The sequence below is a fragment of the Tupaia chinensis genome, unplaced genomic scaffold, assembly GCF_000334495.1.
Source record: "Tupaia chinensis unplaced genomic scaffold, TupChi_1.0 Scaffold140534_1, whole genome shotgun sequence".
Lineage (NCBI taxonomy): Eukaryota > Metazoa > Chordata > Mammalia > Scandentia > Tupaiidae > Tupaia > Tupaia belangeri.
The window spans coordinates 71,416-81,335 of NW_006200409.1; the positions used below are offsets into that span (position 1 = coordinate 71,416).

General features: G+C 49.1%; 1 protein-coding gene across 3 annotated transcripts in view; it reads left to right on the top strand.

Moving 5' to 3' along the window:
* Nucleotides 1-9,920, top strand: part of AFAP1L2 (actin filament associated protein 1 like 2) — a 122,212-nt gene that overhangs the window by 1,074 nt on the left and 111,218 nt on the right. The window lies entirely within an intron of this gene.

The window sequence follows — 9,920 nt, forward strand, 5'->3', positions numbered from 1 at the left end:
GTGCGCGCGCCCTGTAACCTTTGATCGTGCCGGGAGCAGAGGGTTGGGGGAGCCGGGGGCGGGGGAGCGTGGGAGGACTTCTCACCTGTTTAAAGAGAGAGTGCGCCTAGTAGCTCCCCCACCCCGTACCCCAAGTCCCGCCACTCCGAAAAGATGCCGAGGCCAAAGAGGCCCCGAGTAAACTTGCAACCGTGTTGTGCTGCTTTCTCGGGCGCAAAGGGGTTAGCTGTTGGGTTGTCTTGCCCCGGCTTCCATCGGGGTGGGGATTTCCTGCAAATTCTGGAAAAGTGCCTGCTCCTGGGGCTGCGCCGGGGCAGCGGGGTGGTCGCGCAGCTCGGCTCTGAGCTGGGTCCAGCCTGGCCAAAAGTCCCGCCTTTCGCCTAATCGTGCGTCCCAGATCCCTTCTCCGCTCTCGCACCCTCAAGCGGGAAGGAAGGGTTGCCGGGACCGGGGGCGGATTGGTGCCCAGCAGGTGGAGCGCCTGGAGGCGTCCCGGCCCGAGGGCTTAGCTCCGTGAGCAGCTGGGAGGGTTTAGTCTGGGACCAGGAATCTTTGCCAAAACCTAGTGGGCCGGACGGCCCGAGCGTGACCCATGCGAAGCTAGCACCCATGCTGGAGCTCTGGAGTTGGAGTTCTAGAAGCCTCGGATTACAGATTTTTTCTAAAGGGAGCTCAGAGAGTTGTCCCTCTAGGGGGACGCAGCAGGCGCCCCAAACCCTGTTTCCTTTGGAATGGAAAAGCCTCTTGCGTTCTCTTGTGCTGGACACACCTGCCAGAGGAAATACTGTTTATTTGTTTTCCCCTGGGAAAGAGAAATAAAGGAAAATGCTTAAACTACCAAGGAATCTCACTTGCGATGTTTTCTAATTTCTGAAACAAAACAAAACAATCAGACCAGCTTTTGTAACTAGTAGTGTCTTTTGACTTTTTTTTTTCCTATCTGGGTCACCTGGTTACTGATGAGGGCAAAAAAACAAATCCTCAACAGCCCTTGTTCGTTAAGAAGAGTTTTTGCGGAAGCCAGCTGGGTGGAGAGGGTTAAATTATAATAGCTAGCAACCTTCTTTTTTTTGCTGTGAACCCACCCGGGAAACTCTCTCACATTTCTAACCGGGTGCCTTTTTTCATCTGCATTTCTGCTGGGATCACTTAGTGCCTGAATGTGCCCCTATGCGGTCTCCAACATTTGAGGAGGCCCTCTGCCTAGCTGCCCTTTCCCCTACCCTGGCTCCTTTGCCTTCTGAGAGGGACCCTTGAGCTGTCCACAGGAAGTGATGGTCTCGGGAACCCTGAATCAAGCAGCAGAGGGGCTATTAGCTCCAGATTGCAAACTAATTTCTTAAATTTGCATATTAATCTTTCCAAGGTAGGGAAGATGATAACATTTGGTGTCTTCTTTCCAAATACTAGTTATTTTCAGAAGGTATTTGTATTAATAGCTTTGGACTTGGCTCTTGACTGGATGGTCTTCTTAGTTCTCTCTCTTGGAAGCTTCAAATCCTCCCACCCTCAAAGAAGATCAGTTAAGGGCTTTTTGCCAACTGAAGGAAACTTAATTTCCAGTTTGCATGTTTATGTTTGGGGTAACACATGTATCTGCCTCATCATTTTGCAGTAAATCAGACACAGTGATAAATGGATAAACTTGGGAATTATCTGGATTGCAGAGGCAAGTCTAACCCCAATTCCAGTGTTTGACTCACAAGAAAACTCATTTCAAGTTTCACTGGTATTATGCTACTAATATTTTTACTACATCTTTCACTGAGTAGTTTGGGAGTTTCCCACCTCCCTGGGATGCAGAATTCCCCATTCTCTTGAGAGACGGATGAACTGTGCTTAAAATACTCCTTGAATGAAAGAAATGGTGTGTGCAAAGCGAGGTTTGCTGGGCCCCATCTTTGATTCACTGGTGCGACTCTGACTAGAATCAGTAATCTCCTTTTACTTGTCAGAGATTGTATTGTTTTTTGGCTTTGCTTTGTTAAGGGTACGATGTCATCATTCTAGTGGTTTAAACAATAAGCTTAAATGGAAAAGCAAAGTTTACTTGGGTTTTCAGAACACATGGAAAAATTTTATTTATTTTTTTTATGGAAAACTTTTAAAGAAAAATTCTTACATGTGGCACTGAAAATGTGTAATTGAAATGCCTCACTGTGTCTGAATTCCCAATTCTGAGCTGTCCTTTTCCCAAAGAAATAAACTCCTTATCACTGTTTCCAGATTCTCAAAATGTTTTCTCTAATTTGTAACTGTTATAAAGATGGAGGAAAAATTGTTTTCCTGTGTTCCCCAGACAAATACCCTATCATTTTTAGGCTCTGGGCCAATTTTCCATTGTCTTGTAGGGTGTCTAGAGCTAAAGGTGATTGGAATATCATCTCATTTCTAATGCAGAAACCCTTTCAGACTTCCTTCTCAGTCCCTTCCCAGTCGTTCTGCTAAATAGCCATAGCTTTCTAAGCACACGTGACGGGTATCGAAGTATGTGAGGGTCCTTTTCCAAAGAGATGGAGCTTTTGTGAGAGTTGCTATAAAAAGTGATGGTAAAGTTGTGTCTTGTATGTGAGTCCCTTTGGTGTTGTATAAGCAGGAAGACCCTTCCAAGTGTCCAGCATGGGGTGCCGAGCCCTACAGGGTGCCTTGAAGAGGCTTCCGTACTTGGGTGTTTACATATTTATGACTCTCCTAAGAGCATCTTGTGTCACTGTGCATGAGTCCATTGGCTGAACTCACTCCATGTGGTCAAGGATTCTGATTCCTACTGCTCTCCCAGCTGGCGAGTTCGTCCAGGGCCAAATGTAACTGACCTACTATCTGAGGACTGCACTTGGACCATCCGTCCCGAGGCTTACCAAGATTGCATCACACTTGGATCGAGACAGGCCTGTTTGAGATGTCCAGACTTACATGCACATCACAGTAATTGGTTCGAAGTATAATCATCCTTTTCCTGTGCTTTTTTTTTTTTTTTTTTTTTTTTTTTTTTTCCATTTCTGAGTCTGACCACTCTGACCACCTAATTCCCCACTTAGCTCTAGGGCATGGCAGGTAGACATGATCTGTGAAGACTTCAGGTCAATAAACTACCTGAAAGTTCGAAAAGGAACTTTGAGATCTGTGGTTAGGGAAGGTCTGAGACAAAAACTAATTGAAAGAGATGGGCAGATTGACAATATTCATTCAGCCTTCAGGAATCATCTCTCTTTGTCATTTTTTCATGCCTAAGTAGTTTGTCTCTGTTAAAGTTCTAACTGAGTAGGACCAGCAGATGGTGTAATGATTCATCATTGGATTCCCACATGACCGACCATAGTTTGAGTCCTGGCTCTGGAGACTTAAAACTCAAGCCAGGAGCGCATGCATGCATGCCTAAAATCCCAAGAGGAGAGTGGAGGAGGAGTTGCAACTTGACCATCCATCCTAGGCAGGGAGTGATTTCTGTCTTTCTGTCTCTGTCTCCCCATGAGCACATGTGCCCTATACCAAAAATCTCTCTCTTAAAAAAAAAAAAAATCTACCTAACCTTAGCTGCACATCCATCCAGCGAGCTTTAAAAAATATAAATGTAGGGACCAGCAGGTGGCATAATGGCTATGTTGCTGGACTCCTATGTAGTCGATCACGGTTTGAGTCCCGGAGCTGGTGGCTTAAACTCCTGCTGGGCGCGTGTGCGTGCATGCCCAAGATCCCGAGAAGAAAATGGAGGAGAAGGGATTGGGCATGTCCATCCCCCCTGGGGGGTGATTTCTCGCTTTCTGTCTCTCTGTCTCTCTTTCTGGCGAGCGCACACGCCCCATAACAAAAGCCTCCCCCCCAAAGAAAACTACATAAATGTAAAGGCCCCTCCCAACACATTCTGATTTAACTGGTCTAGGGATGTGACTTGGGTATTGCTTTTTTAAAAGGTCTCCAGGGACCAGCAGTTAGTGTAATGGCTATATCACTGGACTCCCACGTGGTTGAACGTGGTTCGCGTCCCGGACCCGGTGGCTTAAAACTCATGCTGGGCACATGTGCGTGCATGCCCAAGATCCCGAGAGGAGAACGGAAGAGAGGGGATTGCGGCGTCGCCATCCCCCCGGGGGGTGATTTCTCGCTTTCTGTCTCTCTGTCTCTCTCTCTGTCTGTCTGGTGAGCGCATGCACCCTATAGCAAAAACTTCTAAAAAAAACCAAAAAAAACAAAAACAAAAAAAACAAAAACAAATAAAGGGTCTCCAGATGATTCTCCTAGGCAGCTGAAGTTGAGGACCATATTTTCTTTAAAAAAATAAAATCAAAAGAGAAAATACAGTAAGTCATTGTACACACCTTCCTAATTTGCAAAAGTCAGAACAAGGGTGGAATGAAATGGATATCCAGTTCATACTCACATGACATGCCTTAGCCACATCTTGTAATACCTGCAGAATCTAACGTAACTCACCTCCAGCTATTATAGGCTTTAGCTGGCGGTGGGAAGACTGCTGTAAAACCATCTCAAACATGGGCTTTGGATCCTAAGCTCAGGGTCTGAGCATTGTACTTGACCTTGAGCCCTCCTGACTTTGAAGCTCTTTGTGTGGGAGCCCTGGTGCTGTGGCGATGAAATGGTCTGAAACAGAAACACAGAGCGGTTGCCTATGGTGTTGAAAGGCCAAGGACTGGGGGAATTCTGCTCTGGGCCCTCCTCCTCTTCTGAAGGGGTCAAAGCCCTGGGAACTTTGCTGGGCCCTGCACAATTAAAGGGCCAGGAGAGGCCAAGGAGCTTCAAAGCTTAGGAAGCTGTGCCAGTTTTCTTCCAAGTCCCTTTAATGATGGGAAATGTTTCTCTAAAGACTACTGTCATTCACAGAAGGGAGACTTTTCCCAAGCCAAGGGCAGATGGCAAGTTCTGTCCAGAGACCCTCTGGACATGACGGACAATGGAGAAAGCAGCAGCTCTGGAAATCGGACCTTGGGCTGAGCTCCCCAGGCCTCAGTTTCCCCATCTAGAAAACAACTTCCAGTGTTCCTCCATCTGAATTTCCAACAACTCTTCAGTGCTGGTTGTCCTGTGGTCACAGAGGAATCTTTGGAGGGAGGGTATGTTTGAAGAGGAGAGTGAAATAAGGGAGGGAGTGTGGGTGGGTAGCCCAGTAAAGGTCATTTTAGGATTGTGATTCTTATAAATAAAACCAATTTCCTGTGGAGAGCTGGAGAGGAGCAGACTTAGTGGAACAGAGAATGCCATAGGCCACGTGAGGAAGTGTTTCTCAAGGGCGCTTGTGTGAGTGTGTCTCTAGAGACTGTGAAGCTCCGAGCCACACTGAAGAAACAGGATAATTCACTCCCACTTGAGAGACAGGTCGACTGAGGCTCATAGAGAGAAGCGGCAGTGTGGAAAGACAGACGGTGCTCTGCAGCTCCCAGAGGTGGTGGTTGTGCTATGAAGGCAGAAGCTGCCAAGCCAGCCCACAAGATGCTGCGCCCCCAAGAGCCAGAACCGTGGCTTCCCGGTGCTGGTAAGGGCTAGCGGGCACCTGCGGCTGGAAGCAGTGCCTCTGCGAGAAGTGCTACCTGATCACGGAGCGCCAGAAGATCCTGGCAACCCAGAAGGTGCTCAAGAGGGAGGGCCCCAAGGAGGAGCAGGAGGTGGCCCTGTGTGTCCAGGAACCTGCCCTGGCCTCCTGAGCTGCAGCCACTGTCCCGAGTTCGAACCTCAGCCCACCACCTCCGTGGATCGCTGCAGGAGACATGCAGCCAGGCCCAAAGGCTGCACTGTTTTCTACTCCCCTGAGAGGCTCCCATCGGTGATGCCCAGTTCCATGGGGCTCTAGTTCGGCCTGATGCCTCGGCCGCCCAGATCTGTGTAGGCCTCTGCAGCCCGTGCCCAGCCTGCTGTTCTTTGGCTGACTTCTGGTTCCCTCTGAGCATCAACTCAGATTGTGTGGTGAGGTCTGACTACCTGGAGAGAGAGCCTTTGAAGCTGTACCCTGGCTGCCTGAGTGTGCACTCCTACCGCCCATACCCACTGGGCTACCAGGATGCTTCCCCAACCTCGGGGTTCCCCTGCAGAGGGGCTCAGCCATGTCTCCTGCAGCCATTACCACGGCACAGGCTTGGTGCCAGAACCGGTGGAGACTTCCAGCCAAGCTATTACCTGCCTCCACCACGGCCCCTGCAACCCCAGTTCCTCCCTCCAGGCTCTCTCTCGCTGCGTTCCACCTCCTCCCACCACCACCTCCACCACCATCACCACCGACTTCCTCGCTGACTGTCCTGCCTGATGCTGACAAGGAGAACACTGACGGCCAGGATGCGGACATGCCCTCTGAGCCCAGCCAGCCGTCCTCTCAGGACCAGTCTGACTAATCCCCAGCCAGCCCTCCAGGCCAGCAAAGTGGGGTATCGAGGGGGTGACAGCAATGATTTTCTGGTCTGCGTTTAGTGGTGTGTAGGGAGGAAGGATATTGGCAGGCTAAGATGGCAGTTAATCCCTGTTAAAGACAGGAGGGAGGGTGATTTCTAAGGTCCTTTACCCGTGAGCTGTGGGATTGAAGAGGATCCGGAAGGAAGAGAGTACCAGGGAAGAGCCTGGGCTCTGAGGAGTACGGGCTGGTGGAAGCTCACATTTAGAAATGAATTTAAGTGTCCTGGGTGTGCTACCCTTTATCATACTGACCCCAAAGATAGACTCTGATTTCCTCAGGCCTGTTCCAGGACAGGAGGCACCGTCTATTTCAACCTTCCGCTCCCTTCGCCTGGTCCCTGCAGGGCTGGGAGCACTGGACATTTCGCTTTCGGCCAGACAGACGCATTGACAGCAGGTTCTGCAGCGTCCTGTCTTGCTGCTCAGTCTCCCACCATCTCCTGGCCACTGCCCTTTACCCCTTCTCCGGGGGTTTACTAGTAAGCATCCTGACCGCCAGGGCCAGTTCACTCTCCTCTGTGAAGTTTAAGCCGTTATAGGCATCATTTCTGTTTTTTTTTTTTTTTAAGTCTGTTCATGTTTGATTATTTGATGTTTGTATAGTGACTGCCAACATTTTTTTTTTTTAATTTTTTTTTTTTTGGAGAGATTTTCACTGTAGGGCGCGTGCGCTCGCCAGACAGACAGAGAGAGACATAGAGAGAGAAAGCGAGAAATCACCCCCCAGGGGGGATGGTCACGCCGCAATCCCTTCTCCTCCATTCTCCTCTCAGGATCTTGGGCACGCACGCACACGCGCCCGGTGTGAGTTTTAAGCCACCGGGTCTGGGACGTGAACTGCGGTCGACTACGTGGGAGTCCAGCGACATAGCCATTACGCTAACTGCTGGTTCCCTAGTGACTGCCAACTTTTAAGAGTAGGCTGTCGGTAAACACTGATGCCATTCCCAGAGACTAGAATGGCACTTTCAGTCGCCTGTGACATCAAAACTTGCTTCTCTGAGGACAGCTCACTGTTGAAATAAAATGAGGGGAGGGGGAGGAATGTCAGAAATGGGATATGATATCCCTTATAATTGAATTTCTAGAGGGTATAATTCCTGTTCAAAATTTATTCACAAGTAAGTGTTCAAAGCAATTTTGAATTCATTCTTTATCAATGCCCCGTCAGCCAGGAAGGGACTAGCTTCTTGATCTCCAGGACATAGCCCACATGTCTCTTCTTCTAGAAGCCTCTCCTGGCTTCCCTTGCATCCCCCCACTACCCTTGGTATAGCCTCATGACTGCTGGGTACATCTTAAGCACTCAACAGACGGGGGTTGAATTAATGTTACGTTGTCATAAGTGCGCACGATGACATTGTCCGGTATGTGTGTGTGTCTTCCCCAGCTAGGCTGAACTCCTTCAAGGCAGAGACTTTTCTTCTCCAAGGGTCGCTCCCCAGCCCATGGCACACCACCAGGCATATCGTACGTGTCTGGGACATAATCAGAGAATGGGAAAACGAATAGATTCCAGCCAAAGAGAGCACAAACTCTCCAAAGCTCTGGCCTTTAGGAGCAGACCTGACTCCTAAAGGGCAGGAAAGCAAAACCTCAAAGCCAGATTGCAGACGTGGAGATGACAGCCTGCAGCGGTGGCCCTTGGCTTTCCCGACTTGAGCCTTATTTCTGTCTGTTCCAGCACAGGGGTGTTGCTGTCTGGTGGTACAGAGAAGGATCCTGCAGGTTTCTGCTTGTGAGTATGAGCCTGCCTGTGCCCTCCGCAGCAGCTCACCTGGCCCCCAGGCTCCTGAGGGTGTAGACTGGCTCCGCCCATGCTCTGCCTGGCTGGCTGAGGGATATCATGGAGCTGGGCACCAGCCTGGGCACTCAGGGCCTTGGGCTTCTAATCTGGCTTTTGTCACTAACTTGCTGTGCGACCTTGGGCAAGTCAATTAATCTTTCTGGACCTTGTGTTCTTATCTATACAAGGGAGGATAATTATTACTAATCTGCCTCACAGGCCGCCTGGCAGAATAACTTATAAGGGCCACTGGTCAATACTTTGAGATACCCCAAAACCTCCATGATGTGGTTCTCACCCCACCAGTTCCCACGCTCTTTGTGGGAGTCCCTGAAGCTGATTTGGAAACTGAGATATGCTTGCTCATCATGTGCTTTTGGGAGAGCTGAATTGGGGCTGCCCAGCTAAGTCCCAGGCATCCCAGAACCCATGCATTTTCCTCTATGTCAGCTGAGAAGCCAAAAGGCAGGAAATTCCTCATTCTTTTTAAAGTTTGTTTACTTCTTCCATGAGTGTTAGAGACAGGGAGAGAGAGAGAGAGAGAGAGAGAGGGAGAGAGAGAGAATTCCCAATAGGGTCTTGAGTCTTGATGCCATGACCCACTCCCAGCTTGACCCAGCCCTCAACCATGGACATGATGCACCCCGTGTACTTAGGGAGGTCTCCAGATACTAAACAGAAGCTTTCCTATGTCGTTCAGTTTCAAAGAACATCCCATTTTACATCCAATCCCTGGAAATTGCTCATTCTTGGGCCTCCTGTGTGGAGCCACATCCTGGGCCTGCCCAACTTTTCTTTGAGTCTCAATAATTTTACGTAGGAGAGAACCTTCCATTCTAACAATAGCTTTGAGCTCTGTACTACTTTTCAGTCACTTGCTCTCCCCTGCTCCCTAGCTAGTCTCACGACTAACTAACCAAGAACGCCACTGCAGGAAGGGAGGAGCAGGGGGAACGTATAGAAAAACAGGAGCTGGCCCTGAACACGCTGGACTGGACTGGTGCAAACACAGAGTGAGGCCAGTGGGGGAGTTAGGGAGGTGTGGGGAAGGGGGCCTGCACAGACAGAAGCCTTGCTCTGCTGTTTTCTAAACAGACCCCTGAATTCTCACTTCCTTGAGCCTCTCCCAGGGACTTCCAAGGCAGTGGTAGGCCTGGAAAAGTGTGGTAAGTGTGTGCAGAAGCTCAGCCCCAGCAGCCAGGAAATCAGCCTTCTACATGTAAGTGGTTAGCTCAGAGAGAGCAACTTACTGTGCACCAGAAGACATCTGAGCAGTGCACATGTGCAGATCTGCTTTCAGAGATGGCTTTCCTAAGTCAAGTGACCAATCGTCCCCATTGGTCTGGGACTTTCCTGGCTTATCAGCTGAGAGGCCCACATTCCAAATAATCCCTTAGTCCTAGGCAAACTGAGGTGGTCAGTCAACCTATTTCCAGGCCTCAGCTTCATTAAAACCCACTAAATAAAAAATTTGATTGAAATTTTCAATGTTTTATTTTGGTGGTGATTACACAGCTGTATGTATGTGTGGAGAGCCAGGACTTTGCAGTTTAAAGGCACTGTTTTTTTTTTTTTTTTTTTTTGTATAAGTGATACGTCCATGCAATAAAGCTGACTTTTCAAAACACCCCCCAGTAGTTTGTGATGCTCAGTTTAAGATGAAGGATCCATGGAGTGCATGGTTGGTCATTCCAGGCTGTAGATAGCAAGTGAGTGTGGTCTTACTTGTGCCTGCAGA